General features: G+C 41.5%; 1 protein-coding gene across 2 annotated transcripts in view; it reads right to left on the bottom strand.

The window, feature by feature from the left end:
- Positions 1-1,408, bottom strand: part of RERG (RAS like estrogen regulated growth inhibitor) — a 91,318-nt gene extending 89,910 nt beyond the window's left edge. Inside the window, exon 1 of one of the 2 annotated variants that reach the window (XM_006192104.3) lies at positions 1,243-1,408. The gene's annotated coding sequence lies outside the window, so the exon portion shown is untranslated. The remainder of the gene's footprint in view (positions 1-1,242) is intronic. The other variant, XM_006192103.3, reaches the window with a different exon arrangement.
- Between the last annotated feature and the right edge of the window lie 21,206 nt (positions 1,409-22,614).

Genomic DNA, 22,614 nt, shown 5'->3' with positions numbered 1-22,614 from the left:
TTATGTTTAGAAAAACCCCTTAAAGGAAAACACAAAACTGACATATATCTTTCAACGTTTTATTTCTCACATGAGAAAATGTATTTCTTACATTTGACAAAGATAGAGAACAAAGATAAACGTGTAAATTGTTTTAAAAGGTGACCTGTTGCCAGGTCATTGATATTCGAAATAATTAGCAATCCAAGACTTTCCATAACATGGATCTAGGAAAACATTTGTTTTCATGTTGTTGTGCGGAAATATTCTGGCTGAGTCTAGAAACTGCCATTCACTTTTTACATGGACAGTGCTTTATTAGGACAAAAACTTCCCATATCCTATCATTCTTAAAGCTAAAATCACACCTAGATATTTAGGAGATTAAACGTGTAGGGATTTTTCTACTAAACAAAAAAATACCAAAAGAAAGTTAGAAAGAAGACAAAAAGAAGCTAGCCTCCAAATTCTGTGTTACTATTAATGCATGCATTGATTTCATTCCACATTTATGCTAATCATATACAATCATATATCAAAACGAACGTGGCCACCGTCAAGGAACTTACAATCCAATAAACCTATGGCATTTAGTTCAATAGTAACTTGATTTTCTTATTTATTTAAAAACAATGATTTATTCATATTTATTCATAGTAAATTCATTCCCAAGACTATTATACTTATCAAGGTCCATGCTTTCTACTTCCACTTGGAAAAAAAAAGCAAGCATCTTTATAAGGTATTGGTTTTTCTAACTCCTTTGTTTAGGGTCTCATCAAAATCAAGTTCAGGTGTCTAGGGAAGCAAAGAATCTAGCCTGGTCTTTGGGATGAGATCCTCTTTGGGCTGCCCCTTCCCCTGGATCTGAAATCAAGTTTTCCTGGTCTCACTACCAGGAATTCTCCCTCATCTTACGCGGCACACACAGGGACGAGGATAATTAAGACCCCTGGCTATGGCACTGCTCTGAAAGCAACAGGTATCCTGCAGCGATAAACAAGCAAGCCGCTTGTGGACGGCAGGTCACTCGCTCTCCACCTAGGGAGCAAACGCAGCCTAAGTCAAAAGGGCATTCTCGGTCGCACGCAGCTCGGACGGAGGGCGCCAGCGCTCACAGCTCCCTCTCGGCGACCCCCAAAGGCGCCCTGGGCGCACCCCGTGACCAGGAGGACCGCCCCAGAGGCCGAGCGTTCAGGGCCTCGGAAGGGGCTGCAGGAAGTCATCCGGAAAGAGCCAACTGGGCACGTGCGTGACACTCACCTGTTCACACTCTCCAGGCCCGGCAGAGCCGCTGTCCCCTGCAACTTCGGGATCGGCCCGCCGGGACCGCTCGCCCTCCCACGCTGCGCAGCCCCGTCTGCGGTGGCGCTTCCGAGCTGCTGGGCTGCGATCGCGGCGGCGGCGGCGGCCGGCGCTGGCGGGGCGGCCGGGGTCTCCGCGCTCGCGCTCGCTCCGACTAGCGGCCGAGGGACTGCGGCAGGACGCGAGCACTGCCCGGCGGGGCCGCCGGGCTGCTGCAGTGCGGCGCTGCGGCGCCCCCTACCGGGGCCGGGGCCCCGCTCCTCCCCTCCCGCGAGGCCGCCCCCGGCTGGAGAGTGCGAGCATCCGCCTCCGCGCACCCCCCAGGCAGGCTTCCCTTTCCCCCTGCTCATTTCCCCTCTGATTTCTCGCAGAAAGACCTGTTGCGTTGATTAAACCTTGCGTGTGAAAACATCCCTGCGGAGTGTTTTCTGTTCCCTACTTCAAAGCATCCTCACAACAGCCCGTAGGGGTACCTTTAATTATCCTCAGACAGCGCATCTATGATGTACTAACTTCTTTCACGCTACCATTGGCTTCATTTTAGAGATAAAGAAGGTGAAACCCAAATAATATCTTGCTTACATTTACAAAGTTAGTAATTATCAGATACTACTTAGTCATTTTTTCTTTGGAATATGGACTTTGTTTTTTAAAATATATTTGCTCATTTAGCCTTTTACATCTAAGTTATCTACAACATTTGTTTATTTAAGGAACATTATTGAGGCCCTAACATAACCAAGGCACGGAGTTAGATTCTGAGGATACTTCAGGGAATAATTCAGACACAGTTCACTGCGTATAGAATTGCAGTACGTTGTGGGGAAGACAGCTATGAAACGAGTTTTGATTCTTAGGAAACTCTTTCAAGGAGTTTCCTTCACACTTGCACCCTAGTTAGTCACAGATACAGTGTGTGTATTTCCACTCGCCTTTCGTGTCCTCCGATGCACTGGTAGGCCCAGAGACGATGGGCATTTGTTGGGGGGGGGGTAACTTCTCTGAAAGAACCAACTCAACACCACACATAAAGAAGGCTGGTGGAGTTCAGGAGATGGGGGTTGAAATCACATATTCCAGATGGTCGGTGAAATGGGTAGGCCCTGAGGCTGAATTCCAATGCAGAGGCCACGAGCTGGGAATACAAAGGTGGAATTTTTCCAAGGCAGGAAAGAGAGTTGGAGTACGGTGTTAGGATCAAATTCAGTATTTGCAGGGCAGAGTCCATAAGCTACCTTCAGTAGAAGAGGGTGAGGGGTGGCCAAGACAGGGTCAGAAGCAAAAATCCATAGTGAATCTCAAAAACACAGTTTAGGTGCAGAAGGTACTGGAGCTGGCTGGCAGGTGCTGCCCTTGGTCGGGTAACTCAAAGCTTCCCTTGAGAGACTTCTCCGGGGCTACTCTAGTCCGAGAGAGGAGGGTATTCCTTACCAGAGTCCATCTCCAGAATGCAACTAGGAATCACATTAAGAAACCCTTTTATGATTCCAATGAAACTGGGAGTGAGAGGGGTGGATCTTACTTTTCTTAGCAGCAAAAAATCCCTTTCTGGGTAAAGACTAACTTTTGTTGGATAAATATTTTAATAATATGATTGGAGAAGAGGCAAGCTGAGCAACAATGGATTGTTGATAAATTGCCTATTAAGGAGGGTGGGGGCAAATGGGTGAAGGGAGTCAAACATACAGACTTCCAGTTATAAAAGAAATAAGTACTGGGGATGTAATACACAGCATGGTGAATATAGTTAAATAATACGGCATCGTATACCTGAAAAGTACAAAGAAAATAGATCATAAAAGTTCTCACTGCAGGAAAAAAATGTGTTACTGTGTGGTGATGGATGTTAGAGACTTACTGTGGCGATCATTTTGCAATACATAAAAATATTGAATCATTATGTTGGGCACCTGAAACTAATATGATGTTATATGTCAATTATATCTTAATAAAAAAAAAAAAAAAGGAGGATGGGTCCAGTTACCCTGAATAGTTCTTTAAGTGAGGTCATTTAAATTTTGGGTTGAATCTAATGTGTTGGGACAATAGAATAAAACTTAAGAGGTTTATGGAGAAAATATCAAGAATCTCTCTTGGAGAAAAAAAAATCTAATAAAGATTATTATTAAGTTGTTTCCTATGAGGTGTGCAAATAAATTTGCTCCTTTATTTCCCCAGTTAGGATCTTCATTGCTCCTTAGAGCTTCTGTGAAGTGCGTTTGACTTTGAAGCACATGACCCAGTACTAAGTCTTTATTAAAGTTGGTATAGGAAAAAATAATAGGTTATTTAAATGGAGAGCCATGTATAGGTTACAATATTAATAATCGATGCCACTTAGCACTACTGCGCATTAATGCTTTCCTTATATTATCTTATTTAATTCAGTCTTTACCCTAGTTATATGATTTAATGTACAGTTATAGTTTTAATTGACGTGGCCTTAAAATACTACTATTTCTCATCTTTCACTGACAAAACGTAGTTACATGGTCACATCAGATACAAAAAGAGTTGGGGAATGCAGACTGCCTGGACTGCCCCTTCGATACTTTGAAAGAGAAAGCATGTGTTTGGTACACAGCCAGCCATACTGGCCATATCAGCAAGGTGGATGGGAGCCCTGTCATGCAGATGAGAAAACTGAGTACCCTCCTCAATGCCACACAAAGAAAAGTGAAACCCTCCCCCTTGCCAGATACTTTTGTAGATGCTTAAAGCACATGTTTTAATTTAAATTTAAGGCAAAGATTCTTTAAGTGAAAGGAATTTGATGAAGTAAAGCTAAACTGGGTAGCCCCAACTACCAGAATTAAAAGGCAGCAGAATCCATGAAAAAGGAATAAAGGAATAACGTCTTTCTGTACTGAGAAGGAATGAAATCCAAGATGTGTTGTTAAATAGAAAAGAAAGAGCAAACCAGTATGATACAATTGGTTTGTTTCTATTTTGTTTCATTTTAGCTTTTCATTGAAGTGTAGTCAGTTTCCAATGTAGTGTTAATTTCTGGTGCACAGCACAGTGATTCAGTTATACACACATATATTCCTTTTCATGTTCTTTTTCATTATAGGCTATTACAAGGTATTGAATATTGTTGCCTATGCTGTACAGTAGGACCTTGTTTGTCTATTTTATACATAGTAGTTAGTAGCTGCAAATCCCAAACTCCCAATGTATTCCTCCACCCTCTCAATTACTTTTAAATTGTCTTTGTACACACTCAGGTGTACCCACGCACAGGCAGACTGTCTCTGAAAGGGGGACACCCAAGCGGCCTGTACGGTGGTTTCTTCTGGGGAAGGCAACTGAAGGCTTGAAGAGATACTTGTTTTTCATTATGTATCCATTTATACCTTTTGAATATTTTATTATGCCTATGTAATCACCTATGAAAATTTTAAAATTTAAGTAAAACTGCAAACAGTATCAGAAGATAACATAACCCTTTGAGAACTGATGCCCTGTCTCCAGGTTGGAGAACCCTTCAGTACTAACCCTCCACCCGCACTCTTTTGGCTGCTCTGGGAGCCTGCGAGTGTAGCACTCATGACTCCCTTTGACTTGATGCTGTAGGAACTCCTGGCAACCTTCGGGGACATTGACCTTGGTCCCACTGCCAATGAACAGCTCTTGGACGTGGTTCTGCTTCCCGGTTTCCCGGCAACTGACCCATCCAGGTTGACTCAGCACCAACCAGCGCCCCTCACATTTAGCACTCGTGCCTGGGGTCTGCTTTCCCGAGACTGCAAGTCTCGCCGGGCTTTCTGGCTGACTGGCCCCCGTGCAGCACACATGTGGAGGATCTGCAGAAAGAAGCCACGATGTACGACTGACAAATGAGTAATTTGAGAACAAAGGATAACAAAGTTTCGAAAGTGAATTCCTACGATTAAGGATTTTAAAGAAAACAAGAATCACTCTTTTCTGTTCATGTTTACTGGAGCAAATCATTAATGGTTTTTATGCCAACTATCTAGTGAAGTGCCAGCGCTGATTTTCATAAACATGAAAGCAGGTGCAAACAACTTAAAAATAGCCTTGAATGGAAATAATTACCACTTTATATGATCAAGAAAAAGTACATCTTTGTGCCAGAAAGCCCCTTTTCTACTTGGCAGAGACCTAATTACCACTGCTCACAAAAAAGAGAATTGATGCATTCATTGAAATTTCTAGATTCCAATGTTTAAAGTTGTTGATTAGAGTTTAGAAAATGCTAAAAACTATCTTTCAGTCCGAGATGGATTTACAGACAATAACTGTTGTTCCAGTGATGGATAAAATATTGCTCAAGTCCTTTTGTCTTACTTTTGAGCCTCTTTTTAGGGAGAGAATGCAACTAAACAAAATGTGGAAACTAATCTTTAATCCTAACAGCTAAATCTTTGTTTAAAATTATATACACAATAGTTGTCACAATAGTTGCTAGAAGTTAAATGATTTGAACTGCAAAGTCAAAACAAAATTTATAATTAAAACCTTTTTAGAGCCTAGGCTATATTAGGGTAAGTTGTACCACATTCCTTAACTAGAACATGATGCCCTGTCTGGGATGCAGATGGAGAAATGTTAATTCGACTTTTCATACATTCTCAAACGTTTCATGTGTTTGGGGTATGGTACACATGACATGCATTCTTTAATTCATTTATGTATTCACTTGTGCCAGACAGACATTTTGAAGATTATTCATTTCAATTGCATTTGGACAATAAAAAAATACTCAGTGTACAATATGCTTATTTCTACTTCAGCCTAGAAATGGAAGCTTCTACTCAGCTCAGATGTCAACTTTTTAAACCAAATAAAAGAACCAGCAAATTATGTTTAGTAGTTAGATACACGCAAGTGAGCATGATTATTGGCCGCTTTCCTACTAGTTTCTTATTTGACCAGTTGGTTTTTTTGCTTTTATTTTCAAGTTTGCTTTTTAAATTTAATTTGTCCTCCTTATCCCACAAAACTTCAAAACTGAAATGTGCCCCTTTGGTGCTTTCTGTTGGTTAGATTTTGTTACTGATCAAAAGAACTAAATGCAATTGACTTCTATTTAAAGGGTAGTTTCATGAAGGTTTTGGTTTACTAACAGTTTTAGTCTTATTATCAATTGCAGTGTGTCCCAACATCAACTCTTGGACTAATGGATTATGTCTGTCGAGGAACATCAGGAACCAAAGCGAATTTCGTCTCTGGTGGAGAAGCATCTATTATGCTAAGACTTTGCCCTTTAGTCTTCAAAATGCTGTGATACCAACCATCTGTCTTCCCCCTCATCTCTGTGGCTAGTCTCTCCTAAACTCCTCTGCAAGTCCCTGCCTCCCTTACTTCTGAACATTGAAGCCCCTTGGGGCTTCAACCTACTGTGTGCAGATACTTCCAAATAATGCTCACAGGTTATGTTATACCCAGTCGGTTGAAAGTAGAAAGCATCTTTATATTCCCCCAACTTGTCTTTTTAATTCTTTTCAGTGGAATTGTTCTCTCCCTCCCCCGAATGGGGACATAGAAGACGGCATAGTTATCATAGTGTTACGTAAACACAGGCGTCACCTGCATAGAGATGGAAATAGCGTTTAAACTAGAGGACTGCCTGAGAAAATTTAGGAAGAGAGAGAAAGTAGAGGGACCCATTTAAAGGCTCCATGGAACTCTGAGCTCTAGAATTAAACATCTAGTTGAACACTTGACATTCATACTTAGATGCTTTGTAAGCATCTTTAGCTTAGCAGATCCAAAACTCAACAGCAGCCTCCTCCCAGCTCTGATCTGATTCTTCCTCCAGGCTTCCCCACTTCTTTACAAGGCTTTATCATCCACCCAAGGACCCCTCTCTCCTCCCACCATGCCCTTTTTCTATGTTAGCAAGTCCTGTTGATCCTAGCTGCAACATGCATAACAAATCCATCCTCATCTACCTGTCACTATTGTTATAACTTTTGTCCGGGGCACAATCATCTTTCACACAGACCACTCTAAAATGGTCCCTTGAAGGCTTCTCTACATCTTCGGTCACTTTTCTCAATCATTCAACATAACAGCCACAGTGATTAATTATGGAACCATTTTATTAAGGGGTCTAAACTCCTAAGGTACACATATATAACAAGTTTTTCTTTTCCTAGTATTTGCTGAGCCGCTGTTTCCCACGTATCTTCCTGGGCAATACCTCAGCTTGTGTCTCTAAGTTTTCCATCAGTTTTGATCAGTTGGTCTCATTCAGCTTTAAGGCTCAGTCCTGTGTATCTGAGCACTTAAATCCCACTTGCAATTCAGCTGTTCTCCCCACCCCATCAGCCCCCAGGGCGCAGGCAGTTCCCGTGGCTCTAGGTGGAGGGGCTCTGGCTCTTCTTGATTCTTTACCTCCCTGGATCCGGGGTGAGGAGAAGAGACTAGAGTGGCAGTGGCCCCCTTGGTGACCACCTTTGCCAGGCTACAGCCACCTCCTTGTTTGCTTGGTAACTGCTTTTCCATCTCACTGTCCGTGACCTGCAGTGGACAGGTGGTCACACGAATCTTGGACATTGGCGGTCTCTTGTAACCCTCAGCCACGTCACGGCAACCCCACATGGTATCCTTATGGTGTACCTGCCTCTTGTTCCACTCAAACAAGCCTATGTCCTTTCTCTAAAACCTCTCGCACCTCTACAGGGAGATGGGAGGTGGAAACCCCTTACATCTCAGAAGCCAGGAACCCACGTGGATGGAGGCTCTCAACATGCATTTCCTCTAGTTCTTTATACCCTGATTAAGTAGCACAGAGCAGGTCAGACACTGGCGAAGAGCCCATGTAACCAGGACCTAGTTGTCAGGCGCTTCTCATACCTATTTCCCTTCCCCCAACAGACTCGGGAGCTCATTTAGGGAGGATGAGAAAAAGAGAATGGAGGTTATGTAATAACCACATCGCCAGGTTCCAAGAACCTCTGACATCGGTTCTTAACCCTGTTCTTCGTGGGGTTCGTGTAAACGAATACATTTCCGACGGGAGCCTGTCGAGCTGGGTTTTTAGCAGTCACAAGCCAGGAGACAGTGACTCTGACTACAACACGTAAACCAGAGGGATTTACATAAAGGCAGACAGAGCGAAGGGCCAAGCACAAGGGCAAACGTACCAGGGGTGCTTTCTAGTCTAATTTTCCAATTTCTGATTCTGGATGCTGTGGGTTATTGTTTGTTTGCTTTGTTCAGTTTTGTTTTAATTTAATTTGTGTTTCAATAGTGCAGTGATACGAAAAATATGGTCTGCACAGAACAAGTACAGACATTGAGCATTGAGGGCAATTTGACATCCAGGCCTGTGATCAGTGATCTCATCTCACCGATGAAAGAACAGGCCAGTTTGGGTGTTTTCTTTATCTTTCATTTTCCTAGGAACTCATTCATTCATTTTTTTTTTCAAAAGTGGCAATCTGTGGAAAGGAAAGAAAGAATGAAAAGAAAGGAGAGAAGGAAGAGGGAGAGAAGGGAGGAAGGGTGGGACAAGAAACCTCTTTATGACAAATAATTTGAGCCACTGCACTCGTGTGTATTATTAATTCTCTGTAAACTGCCTGAATTTCCTGACATAAAGCAGCAGAGGATAAAGTAAGTACATAAGCCCTCAGCTTCACACCTTGGATCATCTTAGTTGATAATTTACCCTCCCTCCCACTGATGTTCTTTCCCAGCCCATCCAACTGCACGCGCCTACTATTTCTCCCACTTACCTGCCCAATTTCCTCATCACCATACTGCCAACCACCACAGCTTCCTTCAACTGTGTTGCTTGAAATGCTATTTAAACTAAAGTGAACCTATATCATGACTCCTACATAAAATTGCTCTCAGGTTGCATGATTCTCAATGAATTTTTTATGCCTTGATGACTTGTGCCTAAATTCCTTTATAGTTTACCGTAAAATTGCATTCTTACCTTCTTGTGGCCAACATTGCACAATTACATAAGATTCTTTTCTTTAATATTCAGGAAGGTCAGTGAATCAATTGGCATTAGGAAAAGCAAATACTAAGAGAAACAAGGAATAAAATGTTTCCACCATGGTGGAGTTACACATTTTTTCTGAGAGCAATCGGTTGGAAACTCCCCTTCTAATTTAAAAAGAAAGATAAACAAATTAAAATCGGTCTGGTTTATCTGAGTTTGATAGTAGTGGTTCCATGCATTTCAACAAGAAAATGCTTTGTTAAGGATCAGTGGAAGGGTTGCCTTTCCCTCAACTGCGTCAGGCTTTTGGTCAATGTTCATTTGGAGCTAGTTTTCTTTCCTACGTGGTGAAAATATGCCAAGGTATCTGTCTTGGTCCTTATATTTGGGTCTCTCATCCACTTGGTTAAAGATTTGGTTACAACAAAAACATAGAAAAGAGAGAATGTATTTGGAAGTTTACACATTAAGGCCCTTAAAAACATTTTATTAGCCTAGTATTCAGAAAAACATGACAGCAAATTATGAATACTTAATATACATGAAAGACTCAAGAAATCAAGGAAGATAAGGCAGACAACATTGCAACAGAGAAGAGACGTGCAAAGAGTGTGTGTGTGTATGTGTGTGTGTGTGGAAGAGGAGGAAGAAAAGTGGGAGGAAGGAGAGGAAGACTATGGAGGGAAACCGCTCACAGCAATTTTTTGGAAAGATTTAAAGAGGTTAAAACATTCTCCATCTTCTCATCCTCTAATTTTATAACGTTTTCCATTTTTTCCACTTCCCCTTTTCTCCTTACCATTTGTTCACCAAAAAGGCATCGCCAAAGGAAGAAGTGCAAGCCAGCTTTCCGACCTCCCTGCCGCTGCGGCATCCAGGATTTCAGGAGCAAGTGACCAAGCACACAGCCTCTCTACAACCTGCCCGTTCCTTCTCCTCGGCCCACTTGTCCTCTCCTTGGAATCCTTCCTTTGCCTCTTCTCCCCACGCCCCACAACCCCAAAGAAAATAAACAGAGACTCGTAGAACGGAGCTGTGGTGAAGGTCATTGTGAAGAGTCACAAAGACACAGACATGGAGTCAAATGTTCTTGCCGCAGCGAGCCAAGAGCTAACCAGTGGGCGAACCGTTTCACTTCATACTCTCACCAGGCATTTCTGGAGCAGCTAATACGCTGGCCCTGTAATGCCCTTCCTTTCTCTACTTCGCGGTTGCGGCATGTTACCGTCGCCCACCCCTGAGCTGGTAGCTTATAATTGAACTGGTGGATGGTAGAAGCTGTACCAGGTTAATTGATCTTGCGCTTTGTAGAAGCCTCAGCTCACTAGAGACACTAATCTATGCTTCCTGAATGTGGAGGGGAGAAGCAGCATCTCTGCAGGAAACAAGTGAGGGTGAAGGTGGGAAGAAAGAACCCAGCATCTTTCTAGGGTGGAGAGAGGATGTTTTCTGACTGTGCCCTGGGGCTCTGGGCACTTGAGTCTTAGCAACAGCAAAGAGCCTGTGTCGCAGTCTGTAAAGGAGCGCCAGGTCTCTGGACTTCAAAGGACCATAAGGGCTTGTCAACAAGGGGCCTCTGAGCAGGGACCAGGGTGGATCCCATCTTGGAAGTACCTTCTCAAATATTTGCTTTGCATAAAACCCCAGGACCTTTGCACAACGCTGGAGGGCTGTTCAGGGTTTAGCAAGAAAGATTGGTGGAGTATGTGTTTAGAGTTGGGTTTATTTAATTTCAGCAAAAGAAGAAATATGGCATTTCTGACACTGAAATTTCTGCCCACTCTAAAAGTATTATGACTACAAAGAGATACATGTAACAGAAAAAGTACCGAGTCACGTGATGTATGTTTATATAGATAAATGCATAATGATTACATAATTATATAATCATCGTAAACATTACCTCTGTGGATTGCACGTAAAAATTAGGAAACTTTCCAAGCAAACGTCTCTCTCCCCTTTAAATGGCATGAATGTCACTCAAAGCCAGGCGTTCTTCTGGACCTTGTGTGTTTGCAGAATTCTAATACCTCTGTTTTCCAACTCGTTAGAACCAAGGAGAGGTCTTTGCTCTCAGCTCTCTGACCCAACTCCTAGAGGAATTCCACCTGAAATAGTTGCCCCCTTGGCTCTCTGAGGTAGATTACAAGCCTGTACCACAGTGGGACATCCAAGTTCCTTACAGCTCAGTGACCGTGAAACTACAGAGTCCGGGCAGACCCTCAACGGGTATCCTCTCTCATGATTGATTCTCCTTACTTAGCAGCGTGTGTGTGTGTGTGTGTGTGTGTGTGTGTGTGTGTGTGTGTGTGTGTGATTAGGGGGTAATTCCATTTATTGTTCTATTATCATTTATCACTTTTAAACATTTTTTTCCCTGTATTACCGAGCCCTCCATTCCAGGAATATATTGTTTCCTCTCTCCACACTGGAGCATATCAAAACCAGACTTAGCCAGCAGTTTCACTCAGTGGTCTGATAAACTCTCAGAAATGCCTTGTTTACAACCGAAGAACATAAATGCATATTTATACATATCTTTGGCAATATTTCCTTTCCATATCTGATGGACAGTAATTTGGACTTAACCAGTTTCCTGTAAAAAGAAATTGCCTGGGGCCACGGAAAAATATTATGTGTTTGAATAATTTCCTCTGCCTGCTGGAGACATTAAATTAAATTTATATGCTAATCATGACAATCATGGCCCTTTGGATGATTCTACGCTACAAGCATCCACTGAAATGAGGTCCCCAGTTGTCACTGAGAAAATCAAAAAGGTCTTAGTTTGAAAGTAAATATGTGATTATAGTGATTATGCATGAATTGTGATTATATTCTTCCATGAAGCAAACAGACTGGGATTTACAACTTTCCTCTGAGAATTAATCAATGAATCAACACATATTGGACACCCACAGGGTTCTGGAGCTGAGCAAACAAATTACTTCCTCAACTTGCAAAACATCAGCTTGTGGACTGAGCTGAACAATGAACCCAGCAGAGTATGGCCCCAGGAAGAACCACGACGCAGGCAGAATTTATTTTCGCCATGAATGGCATTCTACAGTGTGCATTCTAGAACAGTGTGGACTAGAAGTCAGCTCTGGACTCTGCTCCTGGCTCTGTCACCTGCTAGCTGTAATCATAGCCAAGATAATTTGTACCTTTCTGAGTTAATTTCCTAATTAGAAAACGGAAAATCATTGCTCTGTCTTATGGAGAATCTCAAAGGAAACAAGGAGCAGGAAATTACTTTAAAATTTATTAAACTGTCTACCACTGCACAATATTATTTCTCTGCTTCATTTTTTTCCCCTCAAGATGTCCCCCAAGGGGGTGTTTGTTCTCATGATTTCTAGTTCTTTTCTTTCTTTGTCTTCTAAATCCTCATTCCAATGACCTTCCACTGCTAAATCAAAATAGTTCAGCCAATAAGCCAAAAATAATAGGCCAGTGCTCAGTTTTCAGCTTACTTAACCTGTCAACAGTATTTGACACCATTCACAGGTTAGTCAATGTTCCTTGAAACACTTTCTTTGGCTTCCAGACATACATTCTTGCTTTTCTCCTTAAGTCACTGGCCACATTCTTTCTGGTGGTTCATCCTCTTCTCCCTAATTTCTATCCCTAGATCATCCAGGGCTTAAGATCTTAGACCTTCTCTCTTCTCTACACCAGTTTCCTTCTTATGTCTCTATGCTTATCTAATGTCATGGCTTAAAATGCTATCTCTATTCTGATTTCTCCTACAGCAGTCCAGACCTCCCTTGCAAGACTCTAGACTCATATATTTCTAATTATATCCCCACTGGGTTATCTCATAAATTTTTTTTAATGAAGACGTGTTCATCAACTAATGACTCATCTTCTCCCCTACATCTATGCCACGCACAATCTTTTCTATCTCAGTTGATGGCAACTCCATCTTTCCGTTTGCATTAGACACAATTCTAGTCATCCTTGATTCTGCTCTTTCTCTGATGCCCCACAACCAATTCCTCCATCCCGTGCCCCACAACCAATCCCGCTGGCACCGTCTTCAAAGCCTGTCTACTGATCAGCACTTTTATCACCGCTTCTCTGGTACAGGCCGTCATCATCTCACTCCCTAGGTTATTTCACTAGCTTCGTAACCATTCTCTCTAACCCTCTACAGCTTATTCTCAATAAAGCAGTCAGAGAGACCCCCTTAAAATACCCCAGATCATGTCACTCTTTTGTCAAAACTCTCCCATGGCTCCTCATCTAACTAGGATACATCAGGATAAAACCCAAGGCCCTTACAATGAACTACAAGGTCTTGGAGGCTCTGTCATACGTATGGATACAGACACACACACCCAGCGTAAGCTTTTAAGAAAAAAGAAAAAGAGAGCAAATTAAATCCAAAACAAGCAGACAGAAGGAAATAATAAAAATAAGAGCAGAATTCAATGAGAATTTAAAAAAAAATGAATAGAACTAAAAGTTGGTTCTTTGAAGAAAAATAACGAAAGCATGTCACAGCTCTCTAAGACCACCACCCAGTGGGCCTGGTGAGTGGGGCCACCCCCATTTCCACCCCTTGATCCTGGACCCCCAGATCCTGGCTGTCTGGGAAATCAGCACACTGATTTCTGAGGCTGTGCAGCCTTCTGGAGAATTGTGGCTCAGCCCTGAGAAAGACATCGCCACCTAACTGACACTGACACTGAATCTTCAAAGGGCTATTGCATGTCCTGTCAAGCCAGCTGCTTTGGGATGGTGGGGACCAGGGTAAGACCAGCAAATTTCATGAGCATGGGCTCAATACCACACTCCTTTTTTTGTGTGTGTGTGAAGTGAGTACTTTGATCAGGAGCAATGCTGTGTGGGATACTATATGTGTGGATATGGCATTCGGTAAGACATAGTTTTGGCCAAAGCACGGCATCCAGAGAAGGCAAGTCCATATTCAGAGTAAATGCCTATTCCAATAAGAACAAAATGCTGTCCCTGTCATGACGAAAGCAATGGAATGTAATTAACCTGCCACTAGTAGCTGGCGGGTCGCCCTGCGGAGAGGTTCCATACTGATGACTCAGTGTTGGTCTCAGTTGCTCGCAGACTAGGCACTCAGTGGTGGCGGCAGCCAGGTTGGCCTTGGTGAGTGAAGGTTCGTGCATAACCTCCATCCTTGCTACCAGGGCCATGTTGTTCGCGGGCCAGCTGGGCAATGACGGTGGTGTTGGGGGAAAGAGGCTGACTCGTATGCACAGAATGATCACCCTGTCCACCTGATTGTTACAATCCTCTACTGCAATCACTCTTTGGTGAACAGTCACATAGGACACAGACATCTTTGCAATTTTTGGCTTATTTTTGCTACCCATATCTCTCCTCCCCCAATTTTTTTTGTTACCAACTTCCCAGTCATGTTCCTTCTAAGTCCCTAACCACCCAGCCAAACCATTGACCATAGCCCATGAATCAGTGTGTAATCCCATGTCTGGCTATTTTCCCTCCCAAGAAAAGAAAACCACCAAGTGCACTGGAAAGATTCTGCCCACTGGAGAGATTTCTCTTCACCGCTGCCCTTCAGGGATGTCCCAGAGAGGGGCAGCGGTTCTGCATGCGTCCGCTTCCGGATGACACCTGCATGTGGCGCAGAGCCATCTGTAAACCGGGCCTGAGTCTCCTCTTCTTGTGCCTTCTGATTGCAGGGAGCGCTCCACGAGGACACAGGTGCAGGCTGGGAAAGAGAAGGCAGTGTAGCAGGAGGGGGAACCGTGGGCGCTGGAGCCACTTCTTCGTGTATCTTACTAGCGCCTGCAGAGCCTGCTCCAGCCTGATGGCGTGTGTACCACCCCCACTGGGTGACGGGGTATTACCGTGCATGTCCCAGTTTATGGTCTTGGTGGGTCAGGTAACACTCCGTTCATGATGGGCAGTTCAGGTCATATTGTAATTTGGTGGCTTATAGTTAAGTGTGACCTATTTATTGAAAATTACAAAATGTGGATAAGAGAATTTAATGACCTATGTGCATGTTGTTCAACGAATCAAGGACTCCATATTCCACTCTGAGGTAGACACCCTAGTAATTAATTAATGAGTGCATGACTTCTATGCACCAAGATACATACAGTAAGAATGTGTAATAAGAAGCAAAATGAGAAACCAAATTGATATACAGATAGCAAAGTAAATACACAGATCAGGACATCATCCCTTTTCCATTACGTTATAGTTGGCATTCAGTGTTATGTTAGTTTCAGATGTATCACATAGTGAATCGATAATTTTATACATTAGGAAATAATCACCACAACAAGTCCAGTTGCCATCCATCACCATACAAAGTTGTTACAATATTAAATCAGAATATAATCCTACAATGAAACACCTTGCAACAAGGAAAAGAAACGAACTGTAGCTACGGACAAGAACATGGATGATTCTCCCCCAAGAAATTTCAAAAATCTGATAGGTGTGGTTGCCGAGATGTTTACTTCATAAATATTTATTAAACCGAATGTGAAGTTCCACTCAATACTTTCAGTCTTTAGGCAGAGAGAAGTCACTTGGCCACTCCTATTTGCAGAATCTGAGAGGGTCAAAATATGATAATAGTGTCAAGATTCTGTTTAAGGAGGGAGAAGAAAACAGGTATTTGGTGAGGAATTCACAAGTGTTTGCTGCACATATGCTATTCATTATTTGAGATACTTGAGTGCAATTATCGTTTTAAAGGTATGAATTTTTTTTTTTAATACAACCAAGTGCATAAATAAAAGCCAACTGTTTCCTCCGGTGGTTGACCAAAAATAAAAGGAGATCTGTTTCAAGACTTGAAGTCGAAATTTGCTACACTGGACTTACTGAGAATTGCTGTGTCCGTGGTTAACTTGATTCATTTCTAAAGGATTTTCAGGAGACAGCGTGCATGCTTTAGACCTAATCCCTGTGTGAGACAGATGTAGACCATCCCACTTTGTGGATTTGGCTTTTCCCCCAACTTGGCATAGCACTCTGGCAGCTCCTTGAGTATTTCCTGACTCTGCTGAAATCCTGGGGATATAAAACAGGCTTCTACTTTTCAGGATTTGTCATTGCATTTTCACCCTTTGCCCACTTTTTCTAAATTCCAGAGGCTCTTGGTAATCCACCTTTTGTAGGTTGTCTGAGTCAACACTTACCCACCCTCCTCTTCTCCCTGGTAACCTTCTCTCTAGGGTTAGCCCCATGCGAGTGGAGAGAGACATAAATGGAAGTTTGCTGGGTGGGGTTCCTTGGAAAACTTTTGCTTTCTTGGTACAAAGGGACCTTCTCTTTGGATGCAGTGCAGTAGAGATACTGGCAGGTGTACCCTTCCACTCTGAAGCCACAAGCACGAGGATTCAAGCAAACCACCGCAGATTGTGGAGCAGAAACTTGGTTCAAACCTCAGTCCCCATCAGCACTGCTGCACAGTGGCCGGACCACCTACCTCTGGGCTTCTGACACCGCACATTGTTAACTGTAGAGGCTGTGTCCCTAAGATAAAGTATTTCCAGAACTATTAGAACCTCCAGATTATTTCTCCTCGGGGAGATAAACAGGCCCCATCTAGAACCCTATGTCATATAAATCACTGAGCTGCAGTCATTTGAAATCTGACTTAATATACCTAGATAAAAGATAACTTTAAAAGCAACTTTGAAACAAACTCTTAATGAACTATAAGACTGCCTTATATTTTAAAGTCTTTTGAGTCTTATATTTTTTAAAAAGCCAGTGAAAACTAAAACTAAACAAAAATGCTAGCAATGAAGAGGCCTTTCAATGCTGAAGAAATAACACTGGTTTGTGAGCAGATGTTACTGAATTTCATTCCTGATTTTTTTTTTACCATGAAAAAGTTACTTAACATCTTAGTCTCAGTGGCCTCATCTGTTAAATTAGTTACTAATTCCTTACAAGATTTTCGTGATACATGGAAACAGCAACTTCAGTCCTGCTACATGCTAGTTATTCAATAAACAGTAGTTATCATTGAAGCCCATAAAATCAAGACATTTCCCAAGGTCACTAGTTATATGATCTTGAGGTTATTAATTCTTCTCCCATAAAATAAGTGGATTGAGTAAAATAACCCCCAACGTTCTGTAGGGACGATGTAAGACACCGTTGACCTCTGTCGTAAACCCACATCACATCAGCGAAGCCACAGAGAAAAAGTGCAAACCCTGGATTCAAGTCTCAGCTCCATCCGCCTTTGCCCAGCTATTTGACCCCGGGCAGGTCAATGAAGAAATCTCAGATATTGTTCTGTGTCAAACTGTGGAGCTGAATGAATGTGATCTCCGATAGTGCCTGATCCTTTTGGTAGCATATAAAATTCTCTGATACTTTTGGTCACCGTGGGCAAGCAGATAACATGAAAACGAAAGCAGAAGTGAGTTGAAAGTTCGAGGAACTCGTTTGGCTGTCACTGTATTCTGTGATCAGCCGCTGAGACTTGACGCCTGGCCCAGTTTTGATCAAAGGCACAAATCTGCTTGTTCTGACTCCAGTGTCTAGTGTTGGAAACTCTATTTGAGACAAAGGTGCTTCCCTTGCTCTAAGATAAAAGGAAGTTCCAGACTGGTGTCGATGAAACAGCTGAGATACACAAATTTTGAAAAGGGAAAGGGTGGAACTCAGCCTGAGGAGAAGGTTCTGAACTCCATCAGCACATCTAGGCCTCAATGAGGATGTCATATAATAATTATACATAAGAATTTTAAGGGCAAAGACCTGAAAATTCCCTTTGAATTTAAAGGACCAGTTGCTTGGGGCAAAGGCACTGAGTTGCAATCACATAAATTTAAGTACGAAGTTAATTTCAGAGGAAAAGAGAATTTTAGAAAGCTCCTACTCACATGTTAGTCGAGATGTGACCATGCCAAAGAGCCCACAGCAATGTATCTTGGCTCAGGCCAGTTAGTAAGGAATCATGATGATACTGTGCGTGTGGTCTGGGTCTCGAGCTATTTGAAATGCTTAGAAGAACTTGATCTACAATGTTTATACATCTGATTTATTGGATTTACAAATTTAGTGCTTAGTAAGATGTTGTTAGATCTGTATTTGGGTATTTAAAATATAATCTGTATGCCTGAGATAATTAACCATTTAAGACAATCCAGATACACTGAAATTGTCATTACAGTTTAAAACGCCCAAGGAATTTGATTAAATATGTAATGAAGTTTGAAAAAAGTTTGATATGATGCATCAAATTCAAAAAAAGCATTTTTTTCTAAATTCCTATGTTAAAAATAAATTAAGATCTTATAGAGGCAAAGTCCTAAGAAAATTTAATTTTCAAATGGTAACAAAGAAATATTGATTAAAATCCTAGTATAGATAGAATCCTTGTTCTTGCACAAAACTGTATTACCCCCGCCAGTATTTTTCTTTCTCTAGCTTTGGCTAACTCAGGGAAAGTCCCTCAGAAGAGGTAAATGATTCCATTCTAGGCAGGCTAGCACAAATCTTTGAAACGAAGTTTCATTTCAATGCCTGCATTTGTAGTGCCACCTAGTGTTACAGAATGATAATAACATCTCCAGGAGTCAAGCAAGGGTGGGGACAGGAAACCATTTCATTAACACTATTAAACTATCTTAAGTGTTTAGAAACTTATGGACATTATGGTGTCTAAAGTCCCCTCTTTTCCCCCTGATGTTTTATGAAATTTCGTATTTCCTTTCTATATCCCCATAGCACATTCTATTTGTATTACTGAGCAGAGTTCTTGGCTTTGTCTTCAAAGAGCCTGTGTTCCAGCAGAATTTGTATTTCATGGTATTTATCATATCCAGTTCATATCAAAATCATATATATATCTACACACACACCTCTCCTGCTGCCTGTGAGCTGTCTTTCCTCTGAAGTGCTTCATTGCTAAAAGGTTTTGCACACAGTCAGTGTTCAATAAATGCACGTGGAATTAAGTGTTCAGAAATAATTTACAAATCAATTAATTTTATAGTTTGGATGAGCTGGCTTTTCTCTTTGGATCTTTGGTCAACAATTATTCCGTTTGTGTATTGTATGCTGGAAACCACCCTGATGTATACTGTCTGACTAAAATAAGAGATAAGATAATGGAATTTCTCTTCCTTTACATGAGAATGATTATATGCTGATAAAAGAGAATTTTAAAATCTATGACTCTTAAAAACACTTTGTTCTTAAGTCAACTTTTCTACCATTTCTGTACCTTAATTTATCAAATGTTATGTCAGATGAGAAAAAATACTCAGTACTATGTCAAATACCATCTTTCACAAATATTATGTCCTATTTTTTTTTAAATGACATTTAAGAATCTTGATCTTGTGTGCACCTCACTAAAAGAAATTATAATGTTTTTCGGAGAAGAAATTAACATCGATGAGCTTATGTAGAAACAAAGAGAGAGTCGAATCCTTTATTTGATCATCATAAGAGTTCTGACATCATCTGCCATTTTGAGGAATCTCACCTGCTAAAAGCTTTGTTTCCTACAAAATGTTTCATTCAAAAATCTTCATTGCCTTTGTATACAGTTAGTGGTTAAAAAAAATATATGTGGAATTAAGTAAGTGTGCAAAAAGAAGGTTGAAAACATATAATATCATATGTAAATAATCTGAGTAGTTTATTTCAGAACCTCACTTTAGTACTCATTCCTGGTAAATCAGAAACGAATAAAAACACAACGTAGCAGGGAGAACTCATTAGTTGCATTTGCTTTGTCCCCCTTTGCTTTCTAAGCGATACTGACTTTTCCCTGGTTTTCCTGTGCGTCTCTCATTTGGTCTGTGTTACACCACCATTTTCTTGTATCAGAAACTTTACCACCATTTGTAAAAGAGTCTCAGGATGTAAAAGTTTTATTGCTTCAAGACTTTATCATCTATCGTTTTATAAGGCGTCCTGTGTGAAGCTGTTGAACATCCTCTCTGACTGTAGAAGTTTAAGAGCATCAGCGTTTAAACGTTTCGTTCTCACGGTCACGTGCGTTACAGATGTGTACCGGTGTGAGGCCGCCTGGGAAAGAGGGAAACTCCTGCATGTTCACAGTGTCCAAGTCCAGCCTTCAGTCCAACCCCTTTTCATCATGCAAAATTCTCTAGTAGCTTAAATGTTATGTGGAGAAACTGAGATCATTATCAAAGAACTCTTAGCTCTTCTAGTAGGAAGCTGGTCATGATAAATAAGATATCCACGGTTACAAAAAGAAAGGAGGGGAAAATGCAAATCATCCACATCCTGCTAGAGAGCTGACTTCCAGGCAATACATGAGGCGGACAAATTTCGTCTTGAAATAGCAAGTCTCTTTCCGATGCGTTTCAGTTACTCTCTGCTGTAAATCCGTCCCATCATCTTCCTCATGTGCTCAGCATCTTCTTGTCAGTTTTCCTTTCTTCTTGACAAAACCTGTTTCTCGTAAATATCTGTATCTCATTTCCTCTAAGGCCCAAGTAATTCTTATTTGAAATAATGTGCCTGCTTCTCAAAAGGTCAACCAGCTAATAAGAATCATTGTTGCAAGATGTTCCATTGTATGACTAGACCCTGACCTGTTTATTTACCTTGCTGTCTCTATCTCCATCTGCTTTAGTTCTCATTTTGCTTGTTAGAAAAAAGGCAGCTTCCTGGACTTCACACACGGTTCTGATTCATCAAGTCTGTAGTAGGAAACACAGAAATCTGTGTATTTATTAAGTACACCAAGTGGCTGTGATACACACTGAATTTTGAGAAGCAATGAGTGGGCTGTTGGCACTTCTGGGTGGTACTTGCATCTTAATAACGACTGCAGATTTTAGGCGTCAGGTCCAGAACAGGGAAGTCTTTTTTTTTTTTTAAGGAGGCAACCTTGTGTGGGGTAAATAATCCAGTAAATTTACATGTAAACGTAAGGTCTAGGCTGAAAAACAGAGGCAAAAGCCACTGCTTATTTCCTGTGTCAATCAAATGAGGTCATAGGTAAATATCAAGCGATAACAGAGACTGATTTCCCATTCTACGGTGGTTGAAATCATCTCTCGTAGGGAGCTGCTTATACCAACTATCTGAAAATATCAGGCCGGCCAGTATTTTTCACAATGGCAGTGAGTCAGATTTTAGCTAATTTTCTGTTGTCGTAACAAAAATGAAAAGGTGGTGCTAATGGATGGAGGCTCTCAGGACGAGTGTGTTGAAACAATTGTCTGACAAGGGAGAAACAAGCTTTTCTTGATTTGATATCTTTCCCAATTCGGGGAAATTTCAATAATATGTTATAGCACTTCTTTGATGGAGAATTGACTCCTATTATGGTCTCTGATAAAAAAAATCTGCTAACGTAGCAGACGGAAGATTAATCGTCCAGCATCACGGACACACAAGTTGCGTTGATTTCACTACAAGTGCAAAGTGCACATTTAAACACTCTTCCATCTCAGGTGTAGGAAGAGCTCATCTTTTGTTTCTCTGCTATCAATCATTCATAGTCTTCCTAGTGAACTAAAATGAAAAGAAATGAACTAAGAACAGGAAAGATTTGTAGGATTCATTCAGTTCAGTTATCCAGAGAGACATCTTTTACCTGAAATCATAGAAGCCATCCAAAGTTCTCTCAAATATTTTTGTTTCTCCCTCCAGTAAGACAGCTCCCCACTCCTTATAAAGCAAGGATTTATTTTTATTGTGTCTGTGCTTTGAATTTCTCACTCATGAACCTAACCAGAGGATGACATGAATAGGGAAAATTAAAAACAGAATGATTACAACAGTTCTTCTTTTGATTCAAAATTTGCAGGTATATCTCTCCTTAAATTTTGCCTTAAAGTAGCATTTAGCTAGATTATGATTGCTTTTATCCTGACAATCTTCCCACTTCCTACTTACCACATCTTGATGAAGTGTGGAGAGCCCTGGACGAAGAAAAAGGAACCCAGCCCAGTTCTGACGTCAATAAACTTTGGGAGCTTGGGCAAATCATAAATAGCTTTGGGTCTCAGTTTTTATATAATTTGGGAATGCTAACACCTGAACCGCCTCCTGGTCAACATTATAGGAAGAAATCATTAAACCACTGTTCACTGAGTTCTGAAGTTCTATGGAAAGTTAGACACCTACCATTCCATCACCCAGAGTGAACGGTTGTGCTGGTTTCCAGCACCTTCTAAGAGGCTCAGTTTGAGATGTGGTGCTGCTTCTGTTGAGGAAGAAGGAGCTATTACTATGACACTTCGACAGCACGAACTGTAGGGCTAGAGGCTGGAGTAAAGCTAAAGTGCATTCGTGATCCAAGAGGTCCGCAGCTGGGCTCCCTGCTCAGCCACAGCCACCGTCTCTCCAGTAGCTTCTTTCCTTCTGTTGCTTTTGGCTTTTCTGCTACCGTCATTGCCTGAAGCCACTGCCATCGTGTTTTCAGTGCTTTC

Source organism: Camelus ferus, chromosome 34 (genome assembly GCF_009834535.1).
Source record: "Camelus ferus isolate YT-003-E chromosome 34, BCGSAC_Cfer_1.0, whole genome shotgun sequence".
NCBI lineage: Eukaryota > Metazoa > Chordata > Mammalia > Artiodactyla > Camelidae > Camelus > Camelus ferus.
This window is presented reverse-complemented; position numbering and strand designations above follow the sequence as displayed.